We start from the raw sequence: 15,692 nt of genomic DNA, 5'->3' as shown, positions 1-15,692 counted from the left end.
CACTGTGCCTTGCTGCAGACACATTGCTGCTTTTCTTGGTATATTACTGCCACCTGTGGATCCCAGAACAGTGTGAAACCATTGGTAAGAATGTGTGTTGTGTTTCTCACAAACAATCCATAATAATTGATTTTGTGAAAAATAAGTTCTTGAATGGCATTAAAAATCATTCAATTTGATTCTCAGTGGCATTAAAAATTCTTTGGGAAGCCTTTAAGAAAAATATTTGATATAATAATAGAATAATATATAATTATAGACTGCAATTCCTCCGATATTTGCATTTGTGTAAACATGCCAAAACATTGTGATAATTGTTCCGGCCGGTCGGGTACCGACAGGCTGGACCAGGTGGAGGAGAGCTCGGAAATGCTAATTCCAGCAAAAATGGCTAGAAAACGTGGAATTCAGAGAATGACTGCAGCCTGTGGGTGGTCAGGGGCGGTTTCCAGATTCAGAAATAGTGAAAGGTAGGGACAGTTTTCACAGAAAAATCATCTTTTATTAAAAAAAAAAACAAACCTGTGTAATTTGTTGAGTTCACGGTCATTAAAATGGCATTAAAAAGCATTAAATCTGGCTGGCTGATTTCTGCAGAAACCCTGATTTGCACAAATGTCTGTAACACTAACTACATGCAGCGATTGTGCTGGCTGAGCGCTGTAATGAAGCCGCTGTATTCTCTAACTCCTGTGGTGTATTAGTACTATACGTGTTTGTCAATTCTCATCAGAAGCACCTCTAGGCGGATCTTTTAAGAGTTGTCACAGTACACCTGGCATATCCATGTATTCACTACAAATGCAACTGTAGTCCAAGATGGAGCCCCTGCAGCTGTCTATACTGTCACAGCTAAGCCTTTTGATATAATGAAAAATAAATGCACAATATCACATCATCTGACCATTCTGAACTGGCATTGTATATTAAATAGACTGAATGAACCCGGTGACTGTTTACATGGATTAGAGAGAACAAAAAAAATGCATTACTGTATATGCATGCAATTTTTCTTTTATCTATTCAAAAATCCCTCCTTATACTACATAAATGAGTCATTATTGAGATCTTTTGACAGAAAATTTAATCAGGAGTCCCTTTCCAATAATACTAAAGCCACTCTCCACCTCCACCTTCCTTTGCAGCTTTAAATGTACCCCAGAAGTTTGCATTTTGTTCTAACCTCAAGACCCTTTCTTCCTGTATCGCCGTGCATTTGGTATACAACATACTCTGCAGTCATGCCTCACACTGTACTTGCATTTCTTCTGAATATATTGTTGACCTGTTTCTCCTCTAACAAACACAATCTTGAGATGGCAAAGACCTGCAGGGAGACGTGAGAATAAATTACACTCTTGCTCCTCTCACTCACCACAGGCAGCCACTGTAAATAATGTCAATATGTTCTGAATCCGCTAGTTACAGAAAAATAGCTGCTCCCTTTTAACCTCTCGGGGTCATTACCTTTTCAAGCATTCTCCCGCTATTATCCAAACTATCCGAGACGCACTGTTGTCCACTTCCTTCAGTGAGAAGAAAAAAAATCTAATAAACAGATTTAAGTCGCAAGTGGCAACTTATTTCTCTGTTTTTGTGCCTCCCACTGTCCGTGTATGCATGTGTTGGCGTGCATACTTGCGTGGCGGCAGCCCGCTTGGCTAAGACTGCTGTTGGTGATGGGGGACATTGATTTTTTTTTCTCCCCCCTCTGTTTTCTCTGGGATTTTGACAGAATCATAGCACCATGGAAACAAAGAAACTGCTTTGTGACAGAGGAAAACCTTTCATTTCAGCTGGAGTGAATGGCGGCTCGCTGCTGATAACAGCATGGGTAATCACACACATGCACACACACACACACACACCCCTACAGAAGTACACACACATAGGCATGTAAGGCAGCACGGCGCGCTCACATGTAAGGTTAAGGTATGATTGTTGCACATGATTGTGAAAATAAACAACTCAAAGGTCCCTTTTCACTAAGCTGCAGCTCAGACACACAATCACAGCTATCATCAGCCGCTACAGGAATGGATGTCAGATGAAGGGTTATTTCTTCTCAGGCGTCTAGAATAAAGCAGATGCATATATATTGTGGGTTTTTTTTATTATATATGGTGCTATTTATTAAAAAGAAATCTATATATAAGAGCATATTTCTGCATAATTGATTGAATGAGTATGAAAGAAAATGCAGACATTTCGTATTTTGACCAAGAACAGTTTGTTTCAGTGACTAATGATAGCTTTTTGAGTGTGCATAGGCATATTTTTCTTTTGTTTTCAGCAATGCAGATATAACTGAGTCTTCAGAAAGCATAAGTGAATAAGAATCGCTATCTGGTGTTTGTCCACATATTACTGTCATAGATGCGCCCGTGCATGTGAGCGTGATAGCTGGTTTTGATTTTTCCATTTCGATTACGGATTGTGTGATTGTAATCTTAACGTAATCCAACAAAGCATCTGGAAAAACAACATCCTAATAGATTGCGTGCAGTTCGAACGGTGAAAGTCCAGAGTCAGATTGCTCTTCATTAAACGATTTGACCCCAAAATATTAGATTTCAGAGATTCTATTGCATTTAGCATCTTTTCTATCATTATTGAGATGACGAGGGATCAAATCGATTCTGTGTCAAATTAACTTGAAGAACACCAGACTGCCAGGCTTTCTTTGTGCGTGTGTGTGCGTCAGTGTGTGTGTGTGTGCAGATTATCAGATTTATTTAGGTTCACTTCAATTGAATTATCGTATATGTGCAGGCATGTATGTCTTCATATACAGTTTACCGTGTTTGTGAAGAGTGTGTGAGTGTGCTTTTGTTACTGATGCTGGAGGAAGTCACCACGTGAATGTGAATCATTCAATTTTAAGGTGAAGACTTGGTTTAAGATTAGAGAAAGGTTAGTTTTGGGTTACGGTTCACGCAGTGGGTAAGTAACTGTTGCATTTAGGGTAAATTTCCTGGAAGTTAATGTAAGTCAGCATAAAGTCTTCTGAAGTGATGGAAACAATAGTGTCCGTGTGTGTGTTCATGTGTGTTTGTGTGTGTGTGTGCTGCAGCATGCTGAGTTTGTCTCTATTGAGCTGTTGGTGTAATCTGAACAGCTCTACTGAGAGGGTCCTAACCTGAACCAGAACAGACGGACAGCGGTCAGTGGTCACCGAGGACAGACAGATAAAGGCACAATATGCTCTAAAAACATAACTCAGCCTGCAGAGGTTTCAGAGGCAGGACGGAAAGGCCTCGCTCCCTGAGTTTTTACAGAACAAAGTGACCTTACACAACTCTACTGGATAATAGAACAGCATGATGTTGCTTCAATGTTTAGCTCAACTTGGATGAACTTTAAAAAATGAAACAAAATGTGCAGTTTTAATACAGAAAATTAAAGGTTGTCATATTTAGGTGAATTCTGAGGGTGATTTTCAATGGAAATGTACCACTATCACTTTGTGTTTATATAGTGTAAAAAGGCAAACTTAATCTCAAATTTCAATTCATTAACCCGCAATGAGTTGTCCAGTGATGTGCAGCTCTTGAAATCAGGTTTCTGTAGTACGGTATATTCTGTAAAGACACTTTCTACACTGTTTACCTAATGATACTTGCTTTTGAATTCTGCTCACTTGCAGAGACTCTGATGCTGTGCTGTTTGCGCCTTTCAGCTCCTGTTCACCTTTAATCTGTATTTAATGTAATGTAAAAAAAAAAAAGATACTTTAAAAAATGTGAAGTTTGTCTGTTCGTTTGTCTCTAACTTTCTAATCTTCATCATATTTCTGTGGCTCTCAGCCTCCAACACAGTCATTTTTTTCCTAACAGAGTTGAGCCCTGCAGCTTCTGTCAAAAAATTACAGAAACAGGAGTAAAGAAGGCAGTTTGACTATTTTCATTTGGGGCTTACTGCACAGTTTTTGCTCTATATGTTGTAAAATTAGATTGTATGATGGATCAGCTCAAAATAAACCACAGTACTCATGTTCAGTGGTCAATAACAGATCTCTATGGCACACACAAGTAAGACAAACCAAGCCTGAGCTTCATGACATGTGTACGCAGTAAGAAAAGCGTACGTCACTGGATGTACACTTACATGTTTCAGCAAAGAAATAGCAGAAATATCCATGCACCTGAGTGAATATACCTCAGACTTTGGTGGTGAACTGTGGATTCATCCTGAGAGCAGGTCTGGACAGCGTTTGGTGTTTTGATGTGCATCCGCTGCATCTCTCTCTCTGCCCTGGCCTTTCGAGGATGACTTGTCTCATCCGAAGCCACTCACAGCTAAATGTCCCATCTGGTAACATTTCCACGTTTCTCCGCCTTAAATCAATAGCAATAATTTTCCTAAGACCCTGAAGCACACACACTCACACACACACACACACACACACAAGGACATGCGCATAGATCCGCGTCTTTTTGTTTCAGCTGCCATTTAATTTGATTGGCATTTGTGTGGTCCGCTGTCCTTTGAACAATTGGCTTTGAATGTGCACTTCAGTTGGAAACAAAACGATATGCTCGTTCCTTGACGCGCACCGCACGTCCTTCTGATATTCTCATCTCTCGATTAGATTCATTGATTGTTTTACCTCCAGGATTGTTGATTTGTGGTTTCTTTTTTTTTTTCTTTAGCGTTTCGGCTTTCCGAACAAATCCATAAACCGACACGGCACCGCAGATGCACGGAAGCCGACACACACATGCACCGGTCTCCATTTTAGCTCGCTCCAGCTGCAGGTGGGGCTGTGTGATGGCCGACACTCTGCTTTGAGGTGCAACGCGTCGATGCAGCTTCCTCCAACTTGCATGCTAACACACAGGAGCACGTGCGAGCACATATGTATGCACACGCCGCATCCCATCCCTTTCGCTCTCTCACACATGCAAACGCACTCGGCCGCGCGCTGTGATTGATTCGGGAGTGATGAAGCCGAGGAAACGGTGAGTGATGCTTCGTTATTAATGTATCCAGATGAGATAATTACTCAGCCCCTCAGCTCCTCCGCCGGTCAGCCAGTTAGTTAAACACGCGTCGGGGATTATGATGTCAGCCAGATTAAATGATCAATTACACACACATGGCAGAGTGCATGCTCCCTCTCCCTCTCTGTCTCTCTCTCTCGGAAAACACGCGGAAACACACACAAACACGGTGAGCGTGTGCAGAGATTGTGAGCGCTGTACTGTATGTGTGCATGTCGGTCAGTTGGTCGGGGGCCCTGGCTTTTGACCTTGAGCTCAGGGGTCAGGCAGCAGACGGCCGGCCAGCTGGACATTTCCATCTCAAAGACCCCGAGGACCCCTCAGCACTCCCACACACACACACACACACACACACACACTACCTCTAAGACCCCCTCCCTCCTTTTACTTGTATCTCATTTTCTCCTGCAGTGGATGCTTGGATGGTTTATGAGTGCGGAGAAGCTACAGCCATTCATTTCTCCCTAACTGGGGGTCTAATGGAGAGGTCTACGCTGGAAACCTGAGCTCTCACTGAGTAATGAGCTGCCCTTTACTGTCCAGCATGTGTGTGTAGCTTGGTGTGTGTTTTTTTTTCTCCCTGTGTGTGTGTGTGTGTGTGCACTGCCCAGCCGGCACAGTGCGGCCAGGCTCTGACCCTGTAAATGATGTCTCTCCTCCCCTCATCCACAGCAGCTCTTTACTGCTAATAACCTCTGATCAGATCTTAGATGGTGGAGCCCTCCGCTGGGCCTGGACTACCTCCAGCCCAACGGCCTGCTAATACGCTCCAATCAACCGTGGGCTTCTCTATTGGAGGTTGATACGCAGGGATCCGTGGCTGGGACGGGTCACGCCCAGCGCCCCCACGTAGTAGCCCTCGCCGAAGCCCCCACCGACCACTCTGCCATCTCGGAGAGAGCGGAGGGGCTGAGAGGAGAGTGGAGGAGCAGCGGTGAGCAGTGGGGTTGTGGAGGGGGAGGAGGGAAAGGGAGCCAGCCACTTCTCCACAGTCTAATGTAGTTAGGGCAGGGCCAATCAGTCATCCCGACCAATACTAACCATGTCGCTGGGCCTCTCCTCCCATCTTTTCCACACAGGAGCCACAGAGAGCAGCACTGTACATTTACCTGCAATTAGATTTGCCCAAGTATCCTGCTGGGAGTGATGGAGGCCCCTCAGACCTGGAGATGGCAACAACTCCTGCTCTTTGTGTATTTGTACATATGTACATGTATACAGTGTGTGTGGATGTGTACGTAAAGCACATGCTTGTATTTCTGTGTTTTTGCCGTGTGTGTGTTAGCTGGTGTTAACATCAGAATCTCGTAACACTCGTGCGTGTGTGTCAGTAACATATTAAGGGATGGTGCTGCCTGGTGACAGCCCAGTAGTGTTTGCTTGGCCCTTTGCGAAGGTGCTGGATGGATAATGATTTAACCATTGAAGATTAGTGATCAGATGAATACAATGGAGAGGCTGATAGCTGCCTCTGTCTGTTTGCTCTGTCCCCACTGGGAACAAGGCAGAGCACTCACACTCACACACACTCACACACACAATCTGGGTTAGCAGTAGTCGGCTTGATCCCCTGTCGCTGAGCTCAATGCTAAACTGAATTAAACTGAATGTAAGCATGCACATGACACAGGACCACCTTAACTAGAGGGAGCAGTCAGTTTGTGTGTGCATGCGTGTGCGTGTGCAACTGTGTGAACCTGTGCTGTGTAAACATGTCTGTAGTTTCGGAGGGAGGCTCCCTCTGCCTCGTCAGAATGCACACACACAGATTCCATTCCCTCGTCCCTGAACCTCCTCTCCTCCCTCCCCTCCTTTCGTCTCTTCTCCTCTCTCCTCTCCAATCGCTCCTTTCTTCACCTCCACCCCCCCTCTTTCGTTTCTCTGTGATTTACAGCTCCTGGCCCCTCCCCACACCTCGGCAGCACATTAAGAGCATTTAAACTGTGGCTGTTACTAAACAGGGGTCTTTATGGAGCCGGTCCACACATCTAAAGCCCATTACAGCTACATCAAAGCGGGATAACAATGACTAATGAACAATAGATATCATGAGAGACTGTGCCAAATCAGTATTCACTGTTACACAGTGCGTGTGTGTGTGTGTGTGTGTATGGTGGGCAGTTATGGCTCCATTCATTCACACATTCATTCATTGTTTGTGTATCAGCGGTGTGTTCCTCATGCACACATTAACATAGTGTGTAGCGGGTCTGTAGCTGCACTTGTCTGTGAATGGAGCGCTGTTATCGGGCACCTGTGGGTGTGGGTGTGTGTGTGTGTGGGGGGGGGGTGTTGTTTGTTTGTTTTTTGATTGTCCACAGTTGCATCTTGGATCAAATTATGGGATTCAAAAACCTGTAATAAACCCCAGCTTCCCACAGGCAGCACTGCGCCTCCTGACATGAGAGAACGACCACCCCCATTCCCTTTCTTGTTGTGCTGTTGAGCCTGTATAAGAGTGGAGGTATTTGGAAGGCTTTGCCCTGCACTACAGTGCTCAATGGAGAAGGTGGAAGTGGTGTCCGTAATCCCATAATGGCAGGTACATGATGACAGGGGGAACCTGTGTAATCCTCTTTTAGATGCAGCTATCATTGTCCTTACCCCAGCCACTTTCCTTACTAATCCCACCACCTGCACCCCTCACAAACCCAAACACACACAAATACTCACAAACCCAGAGACACGCCATGTCATAATTAGTTAGGATTCATTCTATTTTTGAGCAAGAAATACGCACACATCACTGCTTTCACCCACAGACATTTATCTGCAGTGACTGACTCTGAAGCCCCTGTTCTCATCAGCATGTACATATTATTTATAAGGTGGAAACCGCTCAACTACGAGCAACCGGAGTGAATCGGTTCACTTGACATCCCTGAATTTTGATGCTTCACATACATGATACAACTTGAAACACAATATTTCTTTAGAAACTGCATTTTAAAGTGGTGGCAGGTGCATTTACAATATGTGGTGAGAATTGGGCCTCAGGCAAAGAGGCCGAAAGGCAATTTTAAATGACAAATTTGACAGTTGGAGGCGTGGAAACTAATAAGAAATGCTGCTGGCATCAGTGTAATCTCGGCTTCCAATTTCATGCTGAAAAAAAAAAGTACTAATTTAATATTTTTATCAAAGTCATCAACTGAAACATTATGGTCTTTACTGTAGGCTTACGTACAGACAAATTGAAAAATAATTTCACTGCTATCCAACAGTCATGTTGGTATTTAGAGAGAATTGCCCACCTGCTATCACACCACCTCGACTCACAGTCATCCTTTGTGAAATACACTCTGTTGTTGCTTCTGATTAGCGGATATTGGAATTTTGACATTAACCCCTTGACACCTATTGTCGCGAATTCACAACAAACCACTTTCATTCAGACTGCAGGCGAGATAGTGCATCCATTCCCCCAATGCTGGTTTGTGCTTATTCAATACGTACCTCGGAACCTTTTGCAAGCACTGGTTTCTCGTAGGACCGGTCAGAGTGGGACCTAATTATTATATATCTGTTATTATTATATATCAATGTATCTATGGTCTATGTGTAATAGATAAATTAACAATCCTGTGCTTATTTTAGTATCAGTTGGAAAGCAGAAACACACACAATTTTTTTCTTTTTTTTATTTAATTGTAAATAAAGTCAGGCATCCAGGGGTTAACATTGGTTCTCTGATCCAGGCAGAGTTTCCTACTAATCAGTAACTTAATGAAAAAAAAAAAGAAAGATCACATTCAGATTTAACATAAAGAAGTTTACCTGCATATGTAAAAGTTTAGATGTGTTTGTCAAAACACACATCATTGATCGGTGAACAGTTTCCATCTGCCTCACATAGACACTCAATACTTAGATTTCACACACACATGCTTGCAGTGGCCTATTGTGCACAGTGGTAAGCTGCTCACAGCCACACACACACACACACACACGTACACAAAGGAGAGGACAGTCTGTTGTTGACATAAAATATATAATCCTTCCCCTTTCTGAGGTATAGATTTTCAGGCACAAGTAAAGGACAGCAATCCTTGACCTAACCACTGAGCGCCTTGTTAAATCTGCACACAGTGTGTGCTGCACACACATCACTTTTAACAGGTGGAACCTAGTTATTAAATATGGCACTTCCTCTTGTAAGTGGCTCGGAAGATCTTAACTGATCAAGAGGGACACTCCCGTTCAAAGCGTTATTAAAGTTTAAACAGTAATACCCACTTCTGAGAGTTTCAGCTTCCTGAGCACTATTACTGTACGGTAATGCATCATAAATGAGTCATTTTAACATCTTTGAAATGTCAATGTAACAAGTACAATAAAATTAAAATGCTGATAATTCAGACACATTATATGTCAGATCAAGAGGGCATGTTTTTGATTTTCCACTATAGAAAGAAGAGGTGGAAACTTGATTGATTCACAAAAACAAGTACATAGACACAAGCTTCCATCACCAAAAACACCAGATATTATTTTTCAAGTCTCTGAAATAACAGCAACTGAACACACATATGTATTTATTGCACATCTGCAAGCTATCTGGAGTGAGAAGTCCTTAAAGTGTGCTGAAGAAAATGGAAATTTAAACAGCTGCAATAATATGACAAGAGGCAAAACCGTGGGAACTGATTGAGATCATCAACAGCCACTGAATGGACCTTGAGCCGTTGTCAACAAAATGTAACAAATTAAGTAATGGCAAAATGTATATATGCTCATACACAATACACTGTATAAACACATTCATTTTTTTTGTTTAAAACATCTTTAAATATCTCCAGTGCGGTAAACAAGGTTAAACAAGTGGAGAGAGCTCATTTGAACTTTCTGAAGTAAATGAATCCTTGATTTGGTAACATCAGAAAGAAATCATTCATTTTTTTTTTTTATTTACCTTATAATCCGGTCTCCAGTGTGTATCTGCCGGCGCACTGACCATGGAGCCCTCAGGCCAAGGGTTCGCTGACCCTTCACCCCTGACCCCCTCAGCTGGTCAAACTCTAACCCTGGGACAGATGGATAACGGACTCTACGCTTTATCTCCTCCTGACCACACTCTCCTTCTCCCTGCCCTTGCCGTAGCCTTTCCCCTCACCTCTTGTTGCCCTTCCTCTCTTTTCCTTCATCTTCTCTCTCCTCTTGATTACCTAAACTCACAGATCCACTCATGTCGTCCCCTATTCGCTCCACTTTCTCCTCTTCCTGCACTTCTCCCCTGTTCTGCTCCTCTCATGTTTTCACCCCCCTTACTCATTTTACCTTCTCCCTTTTTTCCATTTCCTCTCTCGTGCCCAGGTGTTTCTCCTCTGCAGTGTGTTTATCAGCACTGCTGCTCTCCTCTGGAGGCTAGACTTAGTGAGATTACTGCATCAGAATATGACAAACGGACACAGCCGCACATGATAATGTGACAGCCCGCTGAAAGCTGCTTTATTCAAACCACACGACTACAACAAGGAGTTTTTTCACATTTTCAGCATGCACTAGCGAACCTCAAGTGGTTTCACTTGTGTGTGTAAAAATTTAATTTGTGGTGTGATGCCAAAATAAGCAATATAATTCAAGCCTTGATCAAATGTCAAGGGTGTAATTAAATCTGAGCATATGCACAGACATAACCTCTAGTGATAACAGAAAAATGAAATGAATAAAAGATTAAATATTAATTGTAGCATATAAATACTTCAGTAGGACATACATGATCTGCCCTGATGGGACTGTGGGTTTATTTCTCTAATAAAAACGTGTTCAAGTCTGAGTCTTAGTCAGGGAGGCTCCATCTGCATCCCTGAATTTACATTTTATTTATCCTGAAAAAAAATATGAGTCACTATTTAGTAACAATCCAGTATTTTCTTCCCGTGTGTGTGTGTGTGTGTGTGTGTGTGTTAATATATGGGATCATTATAAACATTTATGCAGCAAAGGAGCTCCTCGTGCCAAAGGGGCTGACGCTCAGGCGGATCGAACCTTTCGATTGATACTGAAACAATTTGCATACTGATTCTCTTTCAGTGCGCACGGATCCATAACAACACCGGCCAGCTATTCAAATGCGCCTGCATCGAGAAAAGCACGGAGAGAAGCTCGGCACCGGAGCAGGAAAAGAGAGGCTTTATGCGGGAAAACGGAGACATTTTTGCGGTTGGAAACGGGGCACGCACGCAGCGGCTCAGGATGTTTACCTCGGTCAGGATTTGGGACTGTGGCGGCTCTGGAGAGGAGCTGGAAGCCGCTGGAACCGCAGCAGGAGGAGGATGACTGCTGGGACAAACACCGACGGAGGAGAAGCCGGGATGCCAGCTCATCCTCTGCTGCTTTTTTTATTATTTGCAACTGGCATGTGGAGTTAAAGAGTTTATGTAAATTGATGTTCAGGCTCTGTCGGTCTGTGCGCTGCTGAATGGAGGGATGATAAAGATGCAGGACAGAATGGGATCCTGCGGTAAAGTCGGTGACTACAGTATGAGTGTGTGCGCGCTGGATGGTCGTGCGTGTGCATGTCTGTGTTTATGCGTGGCGCAGAAGAAGAAGGAGAAGAGTTTAAATGCAGACATTTGAACCCTGGCACCCTGTTGAGAGGAGACGTGGAGGAAATAAAGGGTGCTGTCCGATTCTGACGCACACCTTCAGACTGTTTCTGTGACGCATCTGCACAGAAACTCACTGCAGCTGCGCCACATTTTAGCCTACAATATCTGCATTCTGGCATTAGTTTATAGCAAATATGTTTGTTAGTTTCTTATTTAAATATTCGGATTAATTAAACGCTCCTGTGATCATGTTGTCTCAGTCCGCAGTGGGCAATATTACAACGAATTGCGCATGGATTTGCGTTTTAATACGCTGAAGCTTTGCCATTTCAAATGCGAGCTTAGTTTAATCAATGTTGAATTTTAAAGTTAAACGTAGGAAATGTGTTTCTAATGATACATATGTGGCACATGATCGTCCACACACGCACACACTCCAGGGTTTAGGTGTGGTGAGGTGCTGTGGTAAATAGAAACGGGCCTTACGCATTTTGCGCATTTATTTGAATTGAATATTTAAATGCAAAAACAAACGCATCGCAAAGGATGATTGTGTCGCAAAGCATGCTGTCAGGTATTGGAAATCAGCCCCACCCTCATGTTGTTACCACATAAAACAAGCATACATGTTGATCTCATTTTAGGCAACGTTAAATAGTAAAACACGATTGATTGGGCACAAAATGATAAAGAATGGTTTGGTATAATCTGGGAAATATTTATGCAAGTAGGAAATTATTGACATATTGTAAAACCAACGTCGTGTGATCTTTTTTTCCAGTTACCAAAACAGTGACAAGTTCTGTTGTATTTATGAGTTTGTTAAAATGTCAGAAGTTTTTTCTTAGCAAGTTTTTAATACAGCCTTCTAAAAATGGGATAAATTAGTGACACTTTTTTTTAAAAAATAGAGAAATTGTGGCACCAAAAATACACAGCATTAAGCTACATTCTCAGAAATCTCCCCACAAATTAGAAAGACGCTTTTCAATATCCCGCAAAACGGATTATAAAAGTCCCTGAAGCCACACAGCCTGTTGGAGGGAAGAAGTCATTTGGGTTCGAGGCGCTCAGTTCGTGGGGCTGGTTTGGCTATCGTTGACACGGTTGTGTTGCCATAATTGAAGTCTCACCAAAGTTACAGGGAGTAATTGGGCGGCATATGGACACCTTAATGTAAAGTGATGCCTTATTAATTTCACATGAGTGCACGAATCAGAGCAAGTGACGCGGAATAACACAGGAGGAGAGGCAGTTGATTTACCCGTGAGCAAGGCAGCAGGTCCGGCATCTGCTGCTCCTCCATGAAGGCATTTTTATTATTAATTAGGGAGAAATAAAAAGTAAATTCCTTAATCACAGGGATTAAACTTCCAGTCGTCGTGTTGTTACAGCCCAGAGGTTTATTTTTTCCTACTTGCTCAGGCTGTTTAACAAACTTTACACCAGCTCGTCTTGAATTCTCTTCATGGGATTTAAAACAGTAGAAGCTTTAAAAAAAAAAAACAGGGAAAAAAATTATTAGATTAAGATTATCTCTCTGAAGCTGTTAATGTCATTTTGGTTTGTCGCCTGTGAGGTGGTTGTATTTATTATTATTATTATTATTATTATTCACATCCCTAAGTTATATTTGCTTTTCGGGCGCAGAATAAAGAGAACGCTTTAAAACGATAGAATTTAATAGTATTTGAATTTGTAAACAAGCTGGCAATCCTGTAAGAAATAACTTCATAATGTAAATAATCACCTCATTCAAATGCACAATAATTAAAATGGGCCACGCCTAAAATGCCACTGACAAAGTGCATATAGAAAAAACAGATATTTTGGGGTTTGTTTATTATAACAAATCGCAGGCCTTAGCTCGAGTCCCTCCAGGAATTATAATTTTATTCAGTATTGATTGGCGCGGTGTGCTGTGTTTTCAAGGCCTATACTTCAAATATGCTGTAAAGGCCAGTCACCAACGCTGCAATGCACATAAAAAGCAACAAAAAACAGAGGAATCATTTCATATCTTCTCAAATATTTTAGGCTTTAAAATCATCGTCAAGAGGATGTGACTCTAAATCCATTTAATCTAAATTTAGACAAGCATCATATGCATGCAGATTTTAAAGGTGAACCAGTAAATTAATTTATTGCTTCAAAACGATAAAAAAAAAAAAAGCAAGAGCAGCGTGATTTATTTTCTAAAGGCCAATTCACTTTGTCCACATGTATGCGCCCTTATATTACAGGAGTTCATGCGCCTTAAATGACCAGACAGGCCCAACTCAAGTAGGCTCATTTATAAAAGTTTAGTTTCACCAGATGCCATTTAGCAAAAGGCTTATTCCTAAACAAGCTGTAATTGTCATTTTGAACATCTATAAGGCTTGCAACACTGTGTCATTTTGCAGAGCTGCTGAAATATTGATCCACGGTCCTCTCTGCGAGGCATTATATTGTTTCTGCTCGGATATGCTGCTGTGGGCTTCACGGGAATGATGCCCCAGATTAATAATCAGTGTGAAACCAGTAAGTAATTGACACAGTGGCTCTCGGTGCCCAGTCCCTGCTCTCACTTTTGCTCTGGCACAATATTTGTTTGTTTGTTTTCGTTTCTTTTTGTATAAGATTTGACCATGGAAACGAAAAAGAGAATAGATTTTTTTCCCTCCCCCTCTAAACTCGCCTACATTTCCACATGCGCACGTATAGATCTGTGTTGCACTACTTGTTGGTCTGTGCCTCGGTTTTTCCTTTGTACTAATTGAATTGAATTCCGCTTGAAATGTATCCTCTTTCAGAAGTGCTCAGAAAAGCGTGTCCCTTACATTCTCTGCAAAGCAAATGTCACAGGCTCGTAGGGCCAGGCCTATTTCTGCACAATGGCCATAGAGAGGCAGCACACATAAACACACACTCACACTCACACACACACAGCTCCGGTCGTGCAGACGTGGCAGGAGCCTATCGATCCGTATGAGAATGTGTAGATGAGGTTTGCTGCCAAGTAAGGCCAAACCTTTCGTACTCATCTCCGTCTGCATCTCGCTTGTCCCCGTGCGTAAAAGCGCAATAAATAAAAGTTTCACTGTCAGACAGAGTTGTTTTATTTTATAGATTACCATAAAGATGAATTATAGTTTGGCTGTAGAATAATAATAATAATAATAAAAGATTAAACTGATGCGCTACTTCCCAACACAGTGGAGCTATTTTTAACATTAATATAATTCTGTTCACGGTGTTTTTGTTTCCCTGTTGTGAGCTCCATTTGCCGGCCTCCAAAGTCCATTATGTGCACGCTTGGGCAGCCACACTTCGAGGAATTAGTGGCCCCCATTGTCTCGACACACGTCACACACACGCCGTTGACATTGACTTCACATCAGAGACAGTTTAACTTCTTCTCTCTTTTCTTTCTGTTCTTTTATTCAACTCGTTCAACCGAGCGCTGGCTCTATTGTGGGTGGGGTGGGGGGCCCTGACAGATGCGGGGCCCCTAGCAGGTCCAGGACAGGGAAAAGTCTGAAAGGTTAATCTGTCCCCCCGCAGATGTTGGCTTTGGGAGTCTTGAAGCGTCACCTTTGACATGTCCCTCATTCAGCGGGGGGTCCAGAAGGACACTGACCGCTGCAAGCTGTCACCTCCAGGCCGGCTGAGGACGCCCTGCGCTTATATACCGCTCTATTAGGCTAAACGGCGCCTGACATGGAAGCGAAGGGGGCCCGACTCTGATCAGGCTGCAGGTTCTGGAGAGCTTGACGCATAACGCACGACCACAGCGCATGGGTATAGCAGTCATGTCATGTGTCAGCATGTTGGATTTGCTCACAACTGCTGTGTTTGTGTCCATTTGCAGGCCTTCGTTTGGAATCTTCTCTCAATAAAAATCGCTTAATTTGAATTAAAGTGACATGTGGGAGTTTTATTTTTAATATCACAGTGCATTTGGCCACTAGAATAATTCCCAAACATAAGGATTCTTCCAAATAGGACACACACACACACACACACACACACACACACACACACACACACACACACATATGCTGGGCTTGGTTCGTTAAGCCTAATGGTTGAACAATAGACACATCTGCTCATCTTTTTCTGTCAAAAGAGAAGGTACGGTCTTCTTCGTTTGGTT

General features: G+C 42.7%; 1 long non-coding RNA gene across 1 annotated transcript; it reads left to right on the top strand.

The window, feature by feature from the left end:
* The first annotated feature begins 4,598 nt into the window (after positions 1–4,598).
* Positions 4,599–15,457, top strand: LOC127531583 (uncharacterized). Its single transcript, XR_007938709.1, has 2 exons — positions 4,599–4,961; positions 11,037–15,457. It is a non-coding gene; the product is annotated as an uncharacterized LOC127531583 (long non-coding RNA).
* Positions 15,458–15,692: the final 235 nt, after the last annotated feature.

This window comes from Acanthochromis polyacanthus, chromosome 2 (assembly GCF_021347895.1).
Source record: "Acanthochromis polyacanthus isolate Apoly-LR-REF ecotype Palm Island chromosome 2, KAUST_Apoly_ChrSc, whole genome shotgun sequence".
Taxonomy (NCBI): domain Eukaryota; kingdom Metazoa; phylum Chordata; class Actinopteri; family Pomacentridae; genus Acanthochromis; species Acanthochromis polyacanthus.
This window is presented reverse-complemented; position numbering and strand designations above follow the sequence as displayed.